This window comes from Meriones unguiculatus, chromosome 17 (assembly GCF_030254825.1).
Source record: "Meriones unguiculatus strain TT.TT164.6M chromosome 17, Bangor_MerUng_6.1, whole genome shotgun sequence".
Classification (NCBI taxonomy): domain Eukaryota; kingdom Metazoa; phylum Chordata; class Mammalia; order Rodentia; family Muridae; genus Meriones; species Meriones unguiculatus.
In genome coordinates, this window is record NC_083364.1 from 45,825,110 (window position 1) to 45,846,741 (window position 21,632).

At 34.8% G+C, this 21,632-nt stretch overlaps 1 protein-coding gene across 16 annotated transcripts in view; it reads left to right on the forward strand.

The window, feature by feature from the left end:
- Zbtb20 (zinc finger and BTB domain containing 20) overlaps window positions 1-21,632 on the forward strand; it is a 789,314-nt gene that overhangs the window by 36,024 nt on the left and 731,658 nt on the right. The window lies entirely within an intron of this gene.

A 21,632-nucleotide genomic window follows, 5' to 3' on the forward strand; every position in this document is an offset into this window, starting at 1 on the left:
TTCTTAACAAGGAGTTTTTATCCTGGGACAGTTTCCTTTTAGTATGTAACTGTTTATTTATGCTTGGGAGGGAGGAGTGGGGGCTGGCCTTTTTTTTTTTTTTTTTTTTTTTTTTAACAAAGTGGAAGCTATGGAGTGTATCAGACCATTTTGTGCAACAACTGTAAGTATTCCCTTAATGTTTTTGAGACATAAAAATGTATTTGTTATTGCAAATATGTATTTGAGGTATTTTTTCTTTTTATTTCTTTTTTCTTCTCATCGTGGGAACAAAGTTATGTTTCAAACCAGCGTACTTTGTTGAGGAATTTTCTAGAATAGTGCTTTTTCAAAATTCTAAGGGATAGTTAAATAAGATCCATTTGAAGTATACATTTAAGCAGACTTTTATTTAAATTTGTATGAAAGTAAAACTTTTATTCATCTGATAAAATTAAGTCAGACAGTGAGACACATGAATGTTTTCAGAAAATACACGAGCAGTGATAGGAAATGAATGCTGATCTGTGGAGATCTTTGGTAATAACAATCACCTTTTTGTAATACATTATTTATTTACTATAAGTGGCAGACTTTCCCCTGTTAATTCCATTAGGCCTCTCTGACAACACAAAGAAGTCCATAAAGCAATATTCTTAACCCACCTGGGACACTAGAGCAGACTGCTCAACACATTCTCAAGGTTCAAACCTAGTAAAATGTTTATTAAAAATCCATTATTATGGGAGAGTAGTGAACTTTTGCTACTAAAAGTCGTTTTAACCCCTTCTTTTAAAAAATTTATGCTTAGACTTCTAATTTAGTTACTTTTCTCCACTGTCTTTTCTGCTGGAAAGGCCAACCTTGACCAAGATCAGTATAAACCTGAAGTGCATATAGTCAGGTCTTTTTAGAGGTTGTTTTCATCAGAGGTCCAAGGAAAGTTTAGAGGGAGGCTTTAGGAAGTGTGTATTAACTTTGTGCGTAGTTGGTGTATTTTGAGTAGAATTTTTCCCATTTCTGACTGTGATCCAATACCTTGTTTCTGAACTAATGGGTCAGAAGTGTGTCTCTCTCATGCACCTGCTATTTTTGGTATTATCCCTGGGAGAATTCTCTAAGATGCTCTTTTAGACAAAAGAACTCTTTCACATATCTTTTGATCAATGATTTTAGTGTGCATGGGCATTTGTGGAAATATTATTATGCATATATGTATATAGTTTTATTTACATGGATCAAAGAATCATAGATGTGCTGCTGATGTAATTTTAAATATTTCACATGTGTTTTTACATTAACCACAGTAAACACCAAATGCAGTAACTCTGAAAAGCGAATGGAAATTTTTTTACCTCCTAGAAAGGATAAAAGCAAGGAAAATTTTAGTCATTTCTGTGGTGGTTTTAATTTTTAGAATGTGTTTTCTTTTGCATTGTAATTCTTGGTTGGCCTTCAGTAAATTGAAAATATTTTTAGTATGAAAAATAATCTTGCCCTTTTCTGGGAGGAACTGTCACAATCTAAATACTGCAGGACATTGTAAAATGTGCATAAGTAAACTTAAAGCCAGTGCCCTCTGCTACACAGGGATTTGGAAAGCTGAAAGGCTTGCGTCACGGGAGGGCTATAGAGTGCCAGAAAAATTCATTAACTAGCCTTGCTGGTTATAGTGGTCTCATCTTCCTGTTTAAGTCCTGAAGCCTTGGTCAGGTCACAGTGTGTATCATTTTAATGTTGGAGCAGACAGTTATCTAACACACCCACATGAGGAAGTGCTCTAAAGCAGTTATTTCATGCTTTGCCATGCCCTGTAGCTAAAACAATTTGGTATTGAGTGACGTGTGTGTGCTTTTTAACTCCTATCCGATGAAAATCAGCTTTGGCTCTTTGAAAAGCACCCAAACAGTGGAATGTCAAACAGTATGATTCAAATGCTAAGCACATGCCAGTTTAAACTTTTTAATTTTTTTTTCAACTGAAGGGCGAATCACTATGATTATTTTTAATAGAAAGACTATGTGTGATATCCTGGATCTTACTCAATAGGGTTTCAAAAATTACAGATACTTTCCCTTCATATATTTTTTTCCTGCAGAAGCCTGTATTCATCAAAAGGAAAGCAGCTGCATACTTTCTCCCTGAAATGTTAACAAATAAATGGCATTCCTGTTTATTTATCTATTTTTGAATTTTAATGATTAGTCCTTGTGCTAATTAACAAATTCCTGTATTGCTAAAATCTGGCACTATATAAATAACCAATTGTGTGATTATCTACACATGTTCTGGCTTTCTATAAATATAGAAATGATTGGTGGATATGTGTTCCTGGACTTGCCCAACCCTGAGTTGTGGCTGGTCACACTGTCACATAGGAAGCCAAAGGCCCTGTTGCTCAGAGCTCTGGCAAGGTGTGTGGACGCAGCATCTGGCTCCTGTGCTTACTGTGATCTTTCCTGGCAAAGGGAAGGTCTGCTGCTGACATTCTTTGAATACTGCTGGTTCCAGCCTTCTTCAGCTGCAAGGGTGGCCTCTTGAGAATCACTGTTGGGAATGGGCATTGGAGCTGTTCCACTTTGGACCTATTTAAAAACATACAAATTATGTGTTTTTAGTAGACAATATGCTTTATTTAACTACTACTAAAGAAACCTAACTTTTTCAATCAGCTGGACTGAAGAGAAAATCAGAATATTTTCACTTATTTGGCTGTATAAAATACAAGCAAGTTTTAGAAATTGGGTATCACAAAGAAAAAAAAAAGCTGTCCTACGGTAGTGGCTATCCACACTGTCAGTTGTGAGAGGTGTGCTTGCAAGTGGCCTTTTTTCCATTAAAAAATAATTCTTAAGTAGCTAATAGCTTAGAAAGTACTAGGTTTCATTTCGTCTTCTTGTCCATGCTTAGTTTTGCTTGAGCCTTGATGCCATCCACTTCCATAGTTCTTAAGGTAGTCCTTCTGTCTGACTGTGTACTCACGTGTCAGTACCACAGTTTTAACTAAACAGTTTGTCCTTTGCTTAGAAGCTAAGACCTTTTAACTGTATATATTTTTATTTTATATAAGACAGTTTGGTTGCTTTTATGTAAATACTTAACTATCAAGGTGCTTTTCATTTGTGACCCGAAATCTAAAGGCTACATGCATATTCTATACATTTCAGAAAACATGTAGCTTCTTACTGTCTTGTTACATATCTATATCAGTATCTCTTATACTTAATGCACCAAGACTATCTTTGAGCTGTTGCAGAAACAGTAGAGGCACATTTCTGAGTCTCAAAGAAGGAACAGTGCCACCTATCTGTTATACTGTCTTACATGTGGTATCCACCACAGCAGGTGTTTAAAGCCGCTTTCAAGGCCTTAGGAAAAGTGGGACTTCTCTGTGACTTTGTCCCTTCCTCCAGTAATGTAGTCATGGCCAAATACTCTGCTGGTTCCGCACTCAGCTGAGGGAAAATTATGCTTGATTTTGGCTTCATAACCTCTCTCCTACTCCAGGATCAAGCTTTTTGGTGATTCTACAGTTCACTTGAAAGTAATCAGCTCGAGGACATGGAATTTTTGCCTTTCTGGAATCTTTTGACACTCAACTGAGGGTGTTTTGTTCTGTTAAGCAATACAGCTCTTACATAACCACTTTAACCCAGACTAAGTTAGCTACAGACTTTCATGTAATAATATTGAGAAAAGGAGCAAGGACAGCAAGTTGATCAGTTCATAGAGTTGTAGATGGAAACCAAGCACATTTTCATTAATTCTGAATATACATGCTTTTTGTCAAAGCTGATTGAAAGGGGGTAATTATTACATTCTATTTGCAGTTTTGATATTAGAAGTAACTTTGGCATTGAAGACATCTGTGTCTTCAGACACAATGAAATTAATGTTCATATTTTTCATTAAGCAGTTAAGTATCAAGAATTTATTTGAAAAGTTCTCATATTAAACTACTAATGTAAGGGGTTATATTATCCATATGTATAGTAGAATTTGTAGTTTTTGGAGAATAAAATGATGCCCCAGGAGTTGAAAACCATACAAATGGGAGTAATTAAAATTACATAAAGTATCATTTGCCATTAAAGAAATTCACTGTGAACCTTTTTTTAAAACTATAAAATGTGTTATATAAGTTTTAACAGTTAGAAGGCTTTATTTTATCTGTTTTTATTAAATTACCATGGGTTTCTGTTTTTAATTTTCCTTTAAAAATATCCTATGGATTTACAATCAAATTGTAATTTGTTGTTGTGAATTCATTTTATAGTTTGATTTTTCCAGCAAATAAAATGTAACTGACAAAAATTATAGGAGTGTTTTCAATTTGTATAGGTGTGACAAATTTGCAATTAGTAAGAAAAAATAACTAATAGAATGACTATTCAGTTTATATAAATTTTGGTTCTTATATACACATGTGAAAACTGTATGACTGTAATTTTAAATAAAAACACTTATCTAGACTTTCTTTTTTTTGTTGTCTAAATGGAAGTTAGGCAAATACTGTTGGAATGATTGCTTTACACTCTTACTTGTTGATTTGTTTCCTTTTAAAATACTGGACACCCTAAAATTCCTTTTAATTCAGTAAATACACTCCCATTCTGTACATACTTATTACTGTTTCTATGTTCTTGGTCATATATTGTTATCACCTGGGTGTTAAGTAGGAAATAAAAAAAACTACAGTACTTATAACATTGGTCGATTCTTATATCAGCAATGACATGTATTTCTTCATTTTATCTCTACAAGGGAGAAAAATAGATGTGATTAAGAAGTAAATTGAGATAATATAAGTAGTACTCAAAGTGGAAAGAGTGGATGAAAGGAAAAGTCTTTGGGTCCAACTTTGGTAAAAGCTATTTGACCCATTCCTACAGCTTTCGTTTTCATCCTGCTTATGCAGGTAGATCTAAATACCCCATCCATCCCAAGACAGATTCTAATGCTGCCACCACAAGGTCATAGCAGTATTCAAAACATGTCACATTGGTAGTACTCTCATAGCAGGCTTCTTTTTTGCCCTTTAATCCCTGGTTTTGAGTTGTGAGCAGATTTTCATATTGGTGAACAGATTCATTTGTTTGGTTAGAAGTCTTCCTGACAGAGTCTTCCCAAGCATGCACCAAAGCAGTACCATGAGCTGAATGAAAGTGGACGAATGAATCTAGCAAGTTTGAGTGTGTTTCCTCTTAAAATAAAGCCAAAGGAGTTTATATAAAATAACAAAAGCTCCCTCTAAACTTTCCATCAGTCAAAATGGATTCAAGTTTTGTTTTACATAATGGCTTTTCGAAACCAATTTTAATGGCCCATTCTTCCCTGCATCCTGCCTATTTGGTGGTTAGCTTTGCAAATGTTGAATAGATACTAATAATTGTTTAGTTTCAGAGAAAAAAAATATTCTCTTATGTTCGCAATATACCCACCAATATGAAGATATTCTAGGACATACAAACGATAGTTTTATTCTATCAGTTAGGCATGAAGCACATGAACATAAGTTTAGAAACTTTTTTTTTCTGCTATGTTGAGAGAAACCCTATGGTTTGCTACAAAAAGCTTTTCCTCAGGAATCAGGTGGTATTAATTAATGCAAAAAAGGATTTAAAGTGTCTAAATCTGGAGGCTCTGTTTCTTCTTCTGACTGATTTTAAATAATTCACAATCTCTGTTTTGCAGTTTTGTTTTGTTTTTGACAGTAAAATGGAGTAAAGCTCCTCTATTTTTTCTTTCTTTAGGTCTTAATGTGATTTTGTGTTAGGTCGTTATATTTGTAGATCTATCTGTTCATATTTTCTGTATATAAACTAAAAGTGTATGGAGGAAATTTGTGTTGTAATGGTGGAAGAATTAAAGGAGCCTATGTGTTCTGGGAGAGCATAGTACTTTAATTTTGAGGTGGTGGTTATCAGAGTAAGTAAATGTCATAATATATTATTGGTCTTTTTTAATGATTCAATGGTTGAAATAAGCCAAAAATTGTTTTTTGTCACACTAAAGGACTTAATTGCCTGTGGGGGGTTTGATAAAAGATAGTTTTTAACTAGTGAAGTACAACATGGCTACTATGGCTCCATTCCTTCCTGCTGGCCACTAGATGGAGAGGCGGTCCATGTCCACAGCTTGTCTGTGGTAAACAGCTCACTTCTGAGTTTCTACTGGCAAAGCTGAACTGTATGCCTTTGAACATTTTTAAGAACACAGACATGACATTTTGGAGACGTCATCAGAGAATATGTTGTCTTTTACAAAAGCATGATGTGATTTTCATGAAATTCAGAATAACTTGCTCTTTCTTAGGCTCCTGTAAATGCTGGCAGACATAGGAGGCCAGTATTACCACTCTGGTTTTAACTGCCACAATAGACCCTTTGCCTCTTTCAAATTTGTCCATTTAGAAGGGGCCCCTGAAATGAATGTCAGCACGACAGTGCCACCTTGTGTCCCCGTTGCTATGAGAGTAACTAATGCATAAACCAGTGAAAAGGAAAGAGCTGGACATTCACAAAAAAATTTGCAAATTGTTTTCAGCTTAGATTTTGTGCTAACGATACAAAATCCTTATAAAGGGTTTTAGTGTATTTGAGAATTCTTTACCCTCAAGGAAATTTTAGGATCTGTGTATTTCCTCCTTCTCTCATACTAGTGTATATTAAGAATTCTTTTTAAATGCTGAGTTCAGAGTGGGTTGTAATTAATTTGGAATTAGAGATGGAAAAGACAAAGAACAGGAAAGATTTTCACCCAGTTGTAACCACTTGTAAAACTGAAACTCAGCATATCAGACAGGGATAACTTTCTTCCTTTGAATTCTGATGGGACCTTTCATATGCATCCCTTGTAATACCACTTCTCACACTCAGTTGTCATTGTTTCTAAACATATAGGCAGTATAAGCCCTGAGCCTGGAGGATGAGGCTTATGTATTAACTGTCATTCTGGAACCTTCTGTGACCTACAGAATAATCAATCACTGGCTAGTTAATGACATTCATTTCTTTTCTCTCTCTCTCTCTCCTTCCTTCCCTCTCCCTTCCTCTCCCTCTTAAGCATTTCTTTTTTTGAAGAACACCTTTTGAGTTATCTCCTTTTTATACCTTTCTAACTTTACTTTGCTTTGATATTAAAATGACCCTTTCTGCTTTTGCTTAGGAAGACAAGGAATTACTTCCCCTAGAGTGTGTGTTATAGTTGACTGTGTAGTCAACACCCGATTTCTACTTCCAGCTTCACAACAGATTTACTGTGGTAATGTGGATGAGATTCTTGACCCTCCACAGTTTCCTGTGCATAAAATCAGTGGACTGCTCCAGCCAATTTGCACGGGTCTTAACTCAGGAGTTTTGCAGGGCCTACTCTTGTGTTTACATTATTCTTGTACCTTTGGCATCTCAATTTTAAATTATGACTATAGCTAAAAGTTGAATTGCTTGCTGTTGAAAATACCATTTGTTATTTCATGATTTAGTAGAAAAAGCTCTTCCTATAGGGGTTAGATTTATATGGACAAGGAAATTTTTGTAATTGAGGGATATTCTAAGATTTTGATTTTATTAAACATTTAGTTTGGCTGATTGGGTTACCACCATCTTTATGTCTTTTAGCTATAAAATAAGTAAATTTAAAGAGCAAGATGAACATGCATTGCTATAGAAATATAGACTGCTTGCTACCTACATATTATTTCATTCTATTTTAAACTTTAATCATAACATTTAGAAGTCAGTGTTAAGTTTTAAATTTCACATGTTTTTGTATGAATCTATACCGTAGTTTTAAGTCCATATATTCCTGAAAATACAAATAAACTTAGGATTGGATAACTTGCCTAACTTTTTAAGTTTGACTTCATGATTTTTTTTTTTTTACAAAAGTGATAGTAGATCTTACCTTTTCTATAAACTCTCATAAGATTATTGTGAGAATTAAGTGAGTTCATGTCTGTTTTTATGACTAGTAAAAGTAGTATACAAATACTAATGATTGTCCTTGCCATTACTGCTGTAATTAAAGAAGGAATGGAAACGAAAATCCAAGTCAAAGCAAAACATACGATTTAAGAACATTAAAATTTGTGGCATTTCTTAGTTGGAATGCTTCTCTGTGGCAGCACTTTTGAGATATTCTTGAAATTTTCCATATTTTTTTAATAACTAATAATTATAATATCCAGACTAAAACTACTACTTCTTTAAATAGCTTTTTAAACTTACTGTTTACAAGTTATTTTTGGATCACAATATTAAGTATAGAAGCTAATTTTTTTAAAAATAACAATTATTATGGAAAGTGTTTTCTTTTCAGTATTGAATTATTATATCATAGTTCATTGTTTTTTTTTTGTTTTTTTTTTTTTTTTTGCTTTTAAGCATCAGGGTGCATAAGAATTACCCTAATTCAGTTATCCAAGCTCTAGTCTCAATAATTGTGCAGTAGAGCTCAGGGATCCTTCACTGTAGCTGATCCAAACACTTCAGGACAATTTCCGTTGAGTTTTAGTCATCAATATAAAGCCATAGATGTATTACAGTCAGAAGGTGAGTTTCCAAATGCATAGATTTCTAGGTCCTGTTTTCAGATGTCTTAAATCAGAACCTATAGAGCAGTATTTGGGCACAGATATTTTACAAAAGCAACTCCATCAGTTTTTATTCTCAAACCTTGAGAATCAGTGCTTTTTGGTTTTTAAGGTGTCATGTTACAGTGTTTACTGTTGCATCTAAATTCAGCTTCATCTATCATGTGATTCCTTAACTAAATACAACTGTATTTTAGGAGGCTAGAGTCAGTACTGCCATGTATGAAAAGTTTAGTCTTGCCTTATAACCCAAAGCTTGAGGAAGAAGGACAGTACTTACTGCTTTCCACACAACTTACTTAATCTTTACCTGCAAGTCCCTGTGTATAGAGATATTCTGTCTGCTTCAGATTAAAAAAAAAAAAAAAAAAACAGAAAAAAACAAAAACAAAAAAAACCCTGTGGAGAATCCATTCTGAAGTTAGTTTGTGTTTTTTCTACTACATTGTATCACCCCCTTCAATACAATGAATCTTAAAAAGTCCTCATATGGTAAGTGGCAGTATCTAATTTTGGGAGGCCAAAATAGGTATGAACCATTTGCTGAAATAATTATTAATTAAATCATGTGGCTGGAAAGAAATTCTTACTTTTCCATTGAAACTGATTTCTGGCTGAAGGTAGAAATAGTCAAAAGTGCCAATAGTCAAAAGGAGCCTACATAGTCCTACTAGCTATAATTATTGAATTCCTAAATAGCCTTGCTTATGGGGCTTTGTAATCCCTATAACAACATTTTGAGGTATTTTGCTTTACTAGAGAAGGAAAGCTAGGCTTATAATGGTTAAGTGACTCACAAATGGTTGTATATCTAAGTGGCAGAACTTAGGTTAATACTGGTTCAGCAAAGTTAGTGCTCTTAATGTATCACAAGTGACTTTTACAGTTACTCCCCAGAATCAGGGTATACCCTGGAATCTGGCTTAACATTTATTAGGCGCAATTCACTAAAAGCTAATAAACTTTGTAGGACATAAGTCTGTTTCCTTTATAGGGAGCACACCATCTTGCCACATTTAATGAAACCAGGAATTTCTTACTTTTAAAGTGTGATACTGTAGGGAAATTACGAAATTATTAATTTTTTTGTTTGTATATTTTTAGTGTTAAGTTTCTTTAATAGGATGTTATTTGAACAAAAATTTAAATCTTAACTATTATAATATGCCAGGATACACAAAAGTTTCATAGCATAGCCATTATTATCAGTCTTAAAATAACTAATTTACATTTAAAATAAGATGAAATATAGAGCCAGTGCATCAACAGCTTTAAACAGTTAAAATATCAAGGTGGGCACGGGGGTGCACACCTGTAATCCCAGCATTTGGGGAAGTAGAGGCAGATGGATTGCTGTGAGTTCAAGGCAATCAGGCAATCAAGCCTGATCTACAGAGTGAGTCTAAGACAGCTAAGCTACACAAAGAAACGGTGTTTTGGAAAACCAAACATCCAACAAACCAAACCAACACACCAGTTAAAATACCTTACCATGGAATATTCCAAATATTCCTGTTTGGAAAATAAAAGTGACAGCGTGAATCTACAGTGTGGTATACGAACTACTATATTTCACAATTACCTTTGTATAAATTGCTAAACCTGTAGCGTTTATGTATTTTTATAGACTTGTTAATACTCTACATGCATTAGGGTAGTCACAAGGTAAAGAAACTCTGGTGTATATCATATTTGTTTGAAAGTAGTCATGGTTATATAAATTAAGATATTTATATAGTTTGGGAAAATTTAATAACAAGTTAATTTATATATTAGAATTGTACATATGTATGCATATATGTTTTTATGTATATAAAGATCCACAGAGTTACTAATCAGGAGAATGTAATCTTTAGTAGAAGAATTTCAGAGTTTTGGAGATTTGGGTTACATTTGAATTTCTAAGAGTGACCTTTTCTCTAATTACATTTTTTTTTTTTTAGACTGTCACAGAAGAGAGAGGGGTAGATCTTAAAATTGAGAAATCTACCTACTCTTTTTTTTTCAAATATAAAAATTAAAACATAATTTTGTAGAAAGTCAAATTTAGTAACAGGCATGAATTGGAAAATTTTGTCAGTGATTTATTTAAGCTCCACAAGGAAAGTCCTGTAGGGTCTTTGAATATCCTAAATTTATTTTGATTTGAGACCAGTTTAAAGGGCATGTCTATCTTAAGACAGTTCTCCATTTTTCTGAGGAAAATTCCAGAGGCACTCATAGTGGGAGGTAGTATACCAACAATGACTCTTTTGGGGCCAAATAAGCACTTTAGCATAACTCACTCCTTCTCATTCCTATAACCAAAGCATGTCTTACTCACTGGGCAGGTTTAATTTGACAACTAATTTTATTTCTTTGCAAACACACAGGAGTCCGAAAACTTAAGTGGGTGGATAGTGTACTCATAGCATGTAGGTGAAGTTTTGGCTCAGAATAAAATGTAAAATATTATAGTCAGTATAGGGATGTAGGAAGCAAAATTGGTATCTGAAACTGTTACCCTTGCTTACAGATTAAAAAGGAGAAGCTAAAATAGGTCAAACGACTATTTACAGTTACAGCAGTGTTTAGTGTTAGGGCTGGTACAGGAGATACTTCAGTAAAATTGGTTGGCCTGATTCCTCTGTTGATCAAGAGACTCCTTTAACATCTCTTTACCATATTTCCTCCCTCTTCTTTTCTTGCTGTTGCTGTAAGCTTTAAAAATTGTTTTGGCTCAGTTGACTTCTCTTTGATCACTCGCCCCAGATGATGCAGCCTTGCCAGGCCAAGGAGAAAGAGGCTACAAGCAGTCCTGATGAGACTTAATAAGCTATGGGCAGATGGCAATAGTGGAGAACTCCCCCTTTCAGTGGACTAGGGGAAGAGGGAGGGAGGATGGAACTGGGGGAGTTGAGGAAAGGGGCTTCAGTCGGATATATAATGAATAAATTGTGAAGAAAAAAATAAAAATGAAAAAAAAAGTTTTGGCTTAGTTTCAGGCTTAGAAGTTGGTCGACAGGTACATTTTCGGCATGATGTTTTGAACAAGCTGACCTGTAAGTTCAGTGTGCATCCTTTGAAGCACGCACGTTTCTTGTTTGGATTATATATGCAGCAAACACAGAGTCAAGAACATGTTGCATAGGCAGATGGTGCTCATGGAAGAGCTCTAAATATGGAAGGTGTGGTGAACACGTACCATAAGGTTTTAAAAACAGCTTCCTAAGCACTATTGATCAGAAGACTTTGAAGTAAACCTAAAGCTTGCTATTAATTTGATGTCATAATATAGATGTAGGGTACAAATCAGAACTTTGCACTCCTATGTCCTCTGCGTGAACCTTGTGGGAAAATTTCATCTTGGTTTTAGTCTTACCTGTTGAGGTTGTATATAACTTCTCATTGTTAACAATAAACATTATAAAACCTGTGGATGTTGTAGTGTGTGAGCATCATCATCATATTTAATTATAATGCCATCTTACTAGTTTCTGCGTGCCAACTGAAACTAAAATCTGAGTGTTATTTGGTCACCAGAAGCTAACTAATCGCATAGAAGAACTTAAAGGGGATGCCATCATATTGGACATTGTTTACACACTATTCGGCACACTAACCAGTCCTCTAGGCTTTGATTAGTGAACATGAGTTATTCCCAAGCCCCAATGAGGGTCAGGGAGATGACTTTCATATTGACCTATCCGCAGCCATCCACAGCCTTGGATTCTATTCTTAGAATTGAACTTAATTAATTGTGGCCAAAGGCAGCCATACATGTGATTGACCAAATGTGCCCTATTTGCAAATAGCACCTAGTTTCTTTGTAGGGTTCTCTGATAAGTTTGTTGTGATTTCATATTTCAGCAGTAGAGTCAGTGGCAGCAGCATGTGGAGTCTGATAGGTAGGGTATAAGGCTTTATTAGAAGTGGAGCATGGGCCTCTCATGTTTAAGTTCACACCAGTGGGCAGGAAATTAAGTGTGGTTCTGAAAGAAATGCAGAATGCTTAAACTAGAAGTAACTAAATAACATCTTCAAAGAATTTTATTTTTCACGATTTTCATTTGGATTTCATCTTTTTTAAGCTTTCAAAATAAAAGATGAAATTGACAGCATTAAGGAGACAGTAACCCACAAAGTAAAATTACAGTTGGTGTAGTTTGGGTATTCTTGGGAACAAATAAAATGCTTTTATCTACTGCAAATAAATTATTTAACCAAAGTTTCCCAGAACAATAGATACTGATCCCCAAGAAGTTACCTATGGATAATTTAGGACATAAAAAAGTGGTAGTTCAAAAATTTCCTTATACGGATTTAAACATTATGAGCTCTAATTTGAGTGAGAGGAAGAGAGTGTTTGATTAATTGCCATTTAAATATGCAGCTCCAGGTTTGTAGGCATCTCTAAGAACCAGCACACATAGAAGACCATAGAAAAAGATTCTGTTTGGAAATTACATTTCATGTGACTATACACACTAAAGAAGTTTCTTGTTATAATAAGGTGAAAGTGGTTACCAAAGAAACAAAGTTTCTTATCGCTTGGCCTGAGGCAAATATGGCATATTAAGCTTAAAATGAATTCTCCTCTCAGGAGTGCACACAACTCTTATTAATGTCTTAGAAATTATGCACAAATAGTAAAAAAAAAAAAAAGAAAAAAAAAGGAATAACATTTTCAAGATACATTTTAGAAAGCATCCATTGGGATGCAGATGCTGTCTGTTATGTAATGTGGGTACTTCAGCCTAAGTCAAATTTTACTCTTTTACCTTTTCCTGGGGTTTAACATTGTGCAGAACGACTTGTTTTTGTCTTGAAAGGGCCTTTCTCTTCATGATAGTCAGGTTCCAGGGTGGCCTGAAAGAGTTAATGTAGTTTCCAAGAGTGCCCAACTTCCTTCCAGGGAGTAGTGAGTGCATGTGAGCTAGTCTGGCTCCAGGATATTTGTTCACATCCCAAAACCAATTTGGCACAACTTAAAATGTCTGCTAGGCAGAGGATTCAGTGTTGTTAGGCCACGCAATTAGTGCCTTATTTCATGAGCACCAAATTCACCCAATAGTGTTTTGTTGTAAAGAAGAGCCTGAAATTCACAATAACGGGTTTCATTTATCAGAGCCATATGGGACTCACCATCTTTGGATATATTTGTAAGGCTTTCACAAAGAAGAATCCTGAGGCATCTCAGATTTCACGGAGTGGAGAGCAATCTGGATGAGAATCGGTTTTTTTTTTTTTTTTTTTTTTTGTATTTTTTTAAATGATGAACTATCCTTTCATATGTAGTCTCCAATTTAAGTAATCATTGAGAAGATCCAAAAAGCCAGGAAAGAGTTAAGTAAGCCTCAGCTTATTAGCTTTATTGGACAATAAAGAACATGGTTAGATCTGGTTCAAATGCCAAGTGCATGTTTGATGTTGAAATTTTGGCTGCCTAATCTCTGTAGTTTGTGATGTGGCCTGTTTGAGAGGGAAGGTGGGTTCTAAGTCTCAACCTGTGTTTTTTTCTTTTACACTTTCTGCCAGGAGGTCTTGGTCATATGTCAGTGGGTTGCCGGGAAGCTCTGAGAAATATAGTGAACTGAAAATTTAACTGTAATACTTTTGATGACTGATAACTCAGATTATTTCTGTGCCGCCTCTTTTCACTAACTGTGATAATTAAGGGGGTGATGCAACGCGTTCCCGAAAGTGTTAATGTAAATTGATTTTTAAGAAAGTTTCTTTGTCACTGATCTGTAAACTTAGATGTTTTTCAATATTCCTTCTGTGATTCACTTACCAATACTTTTTGTTTGGTTTCATATTTTACTTGGCTATTGATGACCTGTAAACTAATGTTTAAGCATTCATTAATTAAAAGTAAATGTATTGGAAGTATAGAGTACAATTATGTAATATCAACAACCATTGATTTTATTATTGCATTTTCAGATTTTTTAATTGTTGGTTGTGTAGGTTTATTTATTTATTGTCTATATCGCTCTTGGTGCCACCCGATAAATCTGGCTAAATTTGAATGTGTACAGGTAGTAAGTAGCTCTGTGACAATTGCTGCTGCCTGCATGAAACCTATGTAAATTTCATGTGGGCAGTGATTTCAACTTTCAAGTTGTTATGATAAATTGGCATTCCCTTGAAATAACTTTTGTTCATTTTAAATATTATTTTATTGCACTTGCTTTTACTTTACTATTATTGAATTAATATTAAGTATTTAAACACTTCACTGGTTAACAGTTTTTATTGCATGCTTTAGGTTTCTCAGAGAATAGCCACTGATTTTTTTTTTTTCAGTTACAAGCATATTATATAACACTTATTTAAGTAAAACTTAGCATACACTTTATGACAATTTCAACTCTACATTGATACTAATATAAGTTTAAAATACTATTTCATAAGGAGTGAAAAAACCTGTGTTTTTCGTTTCTTTGCTAATGTGCATTATATTAAACAAGCAAATTACGTAGATATTTCTGACAGCACATCTGGAGTGGGCGCACATGTGTTGCTATAGGTTGTTTACTCCTTTTATATAGGCAATGAGACTGCTGAACAATAGGTAGAAAGTTGGAATTATAGAATAAATTATAACTTCTGAAATCAACATAAGCATTGTTTGTGTAGATGGTTGACTCTGGTTGATGGTTGCATGACCTCTCTCTTTTTTTATTTCACTGTTAGATGTTCTCAACTTAATGCATACAATCAGTTGTTAAATATTGTTAAAGTTAAGCTTTATTATTTTTCCCCTTTCAGCAAATAATGGGGATTGTGACCCAATCAGAAAAACTGTTTTTCTCACTCAGAATTTTATTAAGAATTGAAAATGAACTGTTTGTTGATGCTTGGCATGTTATATGAGGAATTCTGAAATGTTTCCTTTGTGAAAGCAATGCAAGATTTGGGGTAGTTGTCAGCAGCAACAAGGAGTTAAAAATGGTACTCACTCTCAGGTTAGAGTATATAGCTATAGATAAATGGTGTATGATAGGACTTTGGATTTAGTAATTAAGTATAGACTGTGAAGAGAAGATAGGCCCGTTGGGCAAGGATGAAAATGTAAATGTACCTGTGAAGATCAGAGATCTGTTACTGATAAATCTTTCTAACAGAGACACAGAGAATAGGAGGATGGTAATTCCGTGGAGTGTATGTGTAGATGATAAAGCATTTGGATGCTGAGAAAAGTGTTAAGCAAAAAGATAAGGATTATATATTGTCTTATGTCTGTTAGTGGCCAGTTTTCTGCACTTACATTGAGGTTCTCTGGTAGTGTTGAATGACTCTTGTAATTCATGTTCATCATATACACATTTCTATTAAATCATTTGTATTAAATAAGAATTTTATATGCTTGTGATGACAGACCTGTTTGAGTAAGGTATAGTGGGGTTTTCTTCATATCATATATCAGAGTAAAGTTTATGTTGTTTTGTTCAAATTATAAGTATGTTTACATGGCGCAGATGTGTGGGATGCCTACACATATGGACACAAATAAGGAATGGTCACCTCTAGCTGCTATGACTGCTGCCTTTTTCTTCTAAGTTTTGCTTTATCCCTATCCCCAGATCCCTCAGTATTTTCTGTGTTGAAAGCGAATTCATGGCTTTATCAGCTTACATTATTTTTTGTTGTCTTTTCTTCTCAGTTTGTTTTCACCTTAAGAATTAAGGCTCAATTAAGCCACTATGAATTTTAGTGTTCACATTCAAGAGGTGTTTCTGTTTCTTCCCTGTCCATTTGTCCATATGTTTGCTAAGCACTGAGAGGCTGTTCAGTGAGACAGCAGTTTACTATCTGTGTGTGTGTGCGTGTGTGTGTGTATGTGTGTGAAATTAGCTAATTGGTGTTAGCAGAAATATTTTCACATGTTTTATAAGCAAAGTGCAGCAAGGTATATAAATGTAGATATGATCCAGACACGCGCAAGCTCACTACTGTCACCGCTCATGCATAGGCGCTCAGAAGTAATTAATGTTAATAAGATTTTAATGTGCTTGTGAGATCATAATGAGGAGAAATGAATGCTCTGATTAGGAAAAGGTAACTGTGTGTGTGTTTTGGCTTAGAACAAGATTTCAATTTTTATAAACCGCAATTTTAGAACTTGTTTGTGATTGCATCAATTGGTTTTTATTTTCAAATTAGAGGTCTGTTTAGCCATTTGAATGATTAACCAAATAAATGGGTGAAACCCTGATCATAAGGAATAGTGCAGGTTTTCATTTGTAAGGCGGTGTTCCTGTGCAGCAAGGCTGTGTTGTCTTTTGCCACTGCACCAGCTTAACATTGCTTGAAACAAAACCAAGATGAAAACAAAACCAAACCCCTTTTTTCAGAAGCCGCTTGTGAAGACAGTGCTTAGTGTTGTAAATGTCGATGTTATCTGTAGGATCTAGGGGCACCAGTCAAGCAGTCTGACTACTGTGATACCCCGGCCACATAGTGATGGTATATTTGGTTTCAATTAGATGTATGAGGCTTCTCAAAATGTTTCTTTAGAAAGATAGTAAACACCCAATATTTTCTTCCTAAATATAATCTTTACAAATTTTCGAGGCTTATTGGCTTTTATGGTAAAGTATAGTATTTCAAGGTAATCAGAGATGATGTCTGAAATGGACTCAGAGACTACAACAGCCAACAGCCAGGTGATAGACTGGCTCAAACCCAGATGGCTTAAACACTAGGGTATTTCTCCACAACACTGTTTTGGAAATTATTATTTACAGACTTTTGGAATACATCTATATTATTATTACTTTTAATTATATGCTAATATAAATGCATTGTAAGGGGCTTTGCCCTGTGGTCTTTAGAAATTACTTATGTGTATTATAATATGAATTATAGAGAGGCTAAAGATTATAAACCTTGTTTTGAAATTTAAGAAAAAGTTTTGGACCTGAATTGAGAAGTTTTGGTTCTGAATTGAGATATAGGGTACGGTAGTTGATTTTCAACTAGGTTACACCCATGGTTCAGGCTCTGAGGTTCTCTTTGTATTATGGTATTTTTGTTTGGGTTTAAGAAAAGAATAGGAAGTGTTAGAATTGGTTCTACCAAACAAGTGTGAGATTTCTATGATTCTCTAACAGTATTAAGATTTACTTTCTGTAGAATTCTGAGAATGGTGATTATTGGCAAAACAAAGCATTTTCTTTTCATATTGTTTAGTTGACTTTCTTGGGTCTTATCACATAGAAGTACAATTAGAAATAGTTTTCTTAGTCTCATAAGGTAAAGACTTACTTGAATGTTTTGTATTCTAGTACTTGCATGATATCTTATGGTAAAATTTCTCATAGAATCAGGTACATTTCTAGATTTTCTGTTCTGTTCTTTACAATTATGTTTCACATAATTGTAACGACTATGGCTTTATAACATGTTTTAATATTTAAGGTGTTAGTTTCCTTCTCCAATCTACCCATTACTCTTCTTGTTCAGAGTTTCCTTGCTCAGTTGTTATTTCAAATGAACACTGTAATCAGCCAGAGAACATGAGGAAAAGAGAAAAACACCTTGCAAAAATTTTTATATAATTTTAGATACCCTTGACTTGACACAGGGATAATGATTATATTTATGAAGGTAAGGTCTCTCATACAGAACCTGAATTTTCTTTCCATTTATTTAATAATGTGTGTCTTTATAAGTGTTACATGGTTTTCCTTATACTGATTTAAGCATTTGTTATTAGGTATATTATATAGTATTCTGTTGTTGTTGTTTTTAACCCAATTTACTTACTTTCTTACATATTTAGTATTCTGAGCAGGGTCTTCTCTCCCATCATATTTTCTGCTAGCTTTGTGTTTCCACATAGACTTGTTTATATGTTAACTTTATGGCTTCATACTTTACGAAATTATGTTATTTGTTTGTGGTGATCCAGGGTAGATTTGAGACTGAATATAATAAATAACACTTGTGAAACTGTGGACAGTTTATTTTGAATGTCCATTTGAGTTAGTATAACAAATAACCATCCATTGAGTCACTTATAAGGAACAAAAATTTATTTGTCACAATTTTGGAGGTGGGCAATCTTAATATGGTGTGGTTAGCATGGGCAGGTTTTCAAAGAGGGCCCTCTTCTGCTTTGGAGACCATTGAATTCTCTTGTCTGCTCTCATGCCAGAAGTGAACATGCTAGCTCTTTGGAGTTTCTTTTGTAAGGTCAAAGTCCTTATTCATGTTGGCACTGCCTTCATGATCTCAACTAATCCTGATTATATCTCAGAGTCTTCCAGTGTTATCACACAGTGACTTAGAGCTTCAACATCTGAATTCCTAGGGGCAGGAACATGAATATTTACTTGATTAACATTGAGGTGTTCCCCTCATTTGCTAACTGGATGTTAGAAAACAAAACTTTGAAATAATGGTAGCTAAGTAATATCATATGGTAAAGTACTGTTTTATCTAGCACATAGTAGACTTCCATCAATAAGTAGTGAAATGCAGTATAGCTTATTAATGGTGTTCTTATGCATGTGGCAGTTAGAGGACAACCTCTAGTTCTTCAGGTACCATACACACTTTATTCTTTTTTTATACAGAGTCTCTCATAAATCTAGAACTCACCTAGTAGGTTTGTCTGGCTGGCCAAATGAATCCCAGGGATCTAACTGCCTTGGCTTCACTAGTGCTGGTATTCCAAGTAACAGATCACCAGCCACCATGCTTTCTTGTTTTGTTTTGCTTTGCTTTGCTTTTTGTTTTGGTTTGGTTTTGTCTAAAACCAAAATATTAAATTCATGTTTTCATGTTTGCAAGGATTCCCAGCTCTTCATTATTTGTCTTAAATATGGCTTATTATTGAATTATTAGTTTTTTTAAATCAAGAGCAGAATTGCTTAAGCAAATGAAAAAATGTAACTGTTTAGTGAACATTTTTAATTTAAAGATTTAGCATTTTCATTTTCATTATTTTTGCTTTAATTATGACCACAGCATGCAGTTGTCCATGCCTTTCTCTGAAAGAGTAAGTTGAAGAAATTTCTTGATCACCTTGAATGGCTAGTCAAGGCAGTTGTCACAGTGCATTGATTTACCAGTTATCAATTATACAAATAAATGTGATCTGGCAATATTACTAATATTTTTATAGCATTTAATTGAGTTCATGAGGGTTAAAATTGAATACATTAATTCATGATGGTATTCATGGAAGAAGAATAGTACTAGCATGTTATACAAGACTTCTTGAGTAACTTGATGAAAAAGTGACAATTGGTACTTCAGTAGTCCTGAATCTTTTTAGCTTCTACTCTAATTTACTAAAATGGGTATGGTTTAACAAATTTTTGAGTTCATTTGATATAATCTGTTGTTTAAAAAAATATTTAAAACTTCTAAGCTTCATATGATTCCCATATCTTGGTTGTTGTGAGGATTAAGTCTCATAATGCTTTGTTAGTTGTTTTTATTCTAATTGTTTTATTTTACCATTGTCTATTCTTAATTTGCAATGATCACACATTTTTCACCTGTATATATTCTTACTTGTAATGTTGCTCTGTGCTTTGAGTAAATGTAAAATATTTGTGTATGTGTGTGTACATGCGTACATGCTTGTATGTGTGTGTATGTACATATGTATATGTGGTATTATATATGTGGTGTGGTGCATGCAAGTATGTTTGCAGATATGTGTATACATGTATGTGCATGTATGAAATCAGGTTCAACACTGGGAATCTTTCCTCACTCTCCATCTTTTATCTTTTATTTTCTAATTTTATTTTTTCAGAATTTTTTTTTCATTATATATCCTGATTAAAGTCCCTGCGTCAACTCCCCCAAGTCCCCTCCCCCACCTCTCTCTTCCCCTCTATTCCCTTCCCCTAGTCTACTGCAATGGTAGTTCTCCACTATTGCCATCTGCCCAAAGCTTGTTAAGTCTCATCAGGACTGCCTGGATCCTCTTCCTCCATGGCCTGACAAGGCTGCATCACCAGGGGCATGTGATCAAAGAACAGCCAACTGAGTGAGTTCATGATAGAGGCAGCCCCTGCTCCCCTCACTGGGAGATCCACATGGAGACTGAGCTGCCAGTCGGCCACATCTGAGCAGGGGTATAGGTCCTCTTCGTACATGGTCCATCAGTATTTGCATGATCGCTTGGGCTCAGATCCTTTAGCTTTGTTGGTCTCCTTATGGGGCTCCTGTCCCCTCCATGTTCCTCTATCCCCACACCTGTCTTCTTCCATAAGACTCCCTGTGCTCTGCCCAGAGTTTGGCCATGAGTCTTAGCATCTGCTTAGATCCTCTGTTGGATGGAGCCTTTCAGAGGACCCTCTATTTTAGGCTCCTATCCTGTTTCCTCTCGTCCACCATTTCTGGTATCTGACCTGTTTGCCATTCTGAATGAGATATAAGCATCCTTCCTATTGTCCTCATTGTTGTTTAGCTTCTTTAGGTCTGTAGATGGCTATCCAGTATTATACAGCTAATAGCTGCTTATAAGTGAGTACATACCATGCCTGTCTTTCTGGTTCCTTCTATTTCCTTGTTTTTAATAGCTGAGTAGTATTCTGATGTGTAGATGTATCACAATTTCTGTATCCATTACTCAGTTGAGGAACATATAGTTTGTTTCTAGATTCTTGCTATTACAATACAGCTGCTATGAACATAGTTGAACAGATGTCCTTATTGAATGGTGGGGCATCTTTTGGGTATATACCCGCGTGGCATAGCTGGATCTTAAGGTAGTGCTATTCCCAATTTTCTGAGAAAGCTCCAGATTGATTTCCAAAGTGGTACTCCCACCAGCAATGGAGGAGGGTTTCCCTTTCTCCACCTCCTCTTAAGCATGTGTTGTCACTTGAGTTTTTGATCTTAGCCATTCTGATTGATGTAAGATGGAATCTCAGAGTTGTTTTGATTTTCATTTCCCTGATGACTAACAATGTTGAACATTTCTTTATGTGTTTCTCTGCCATTTGATATTCCTCTATTCCTCTAAGAATTCTCTGCTTAGCTCTGTACTCCATTTTTAATTGGATTATTTGGTTTGTTGGTGTCTAATTCCTTGAGTTCTTTATGTATT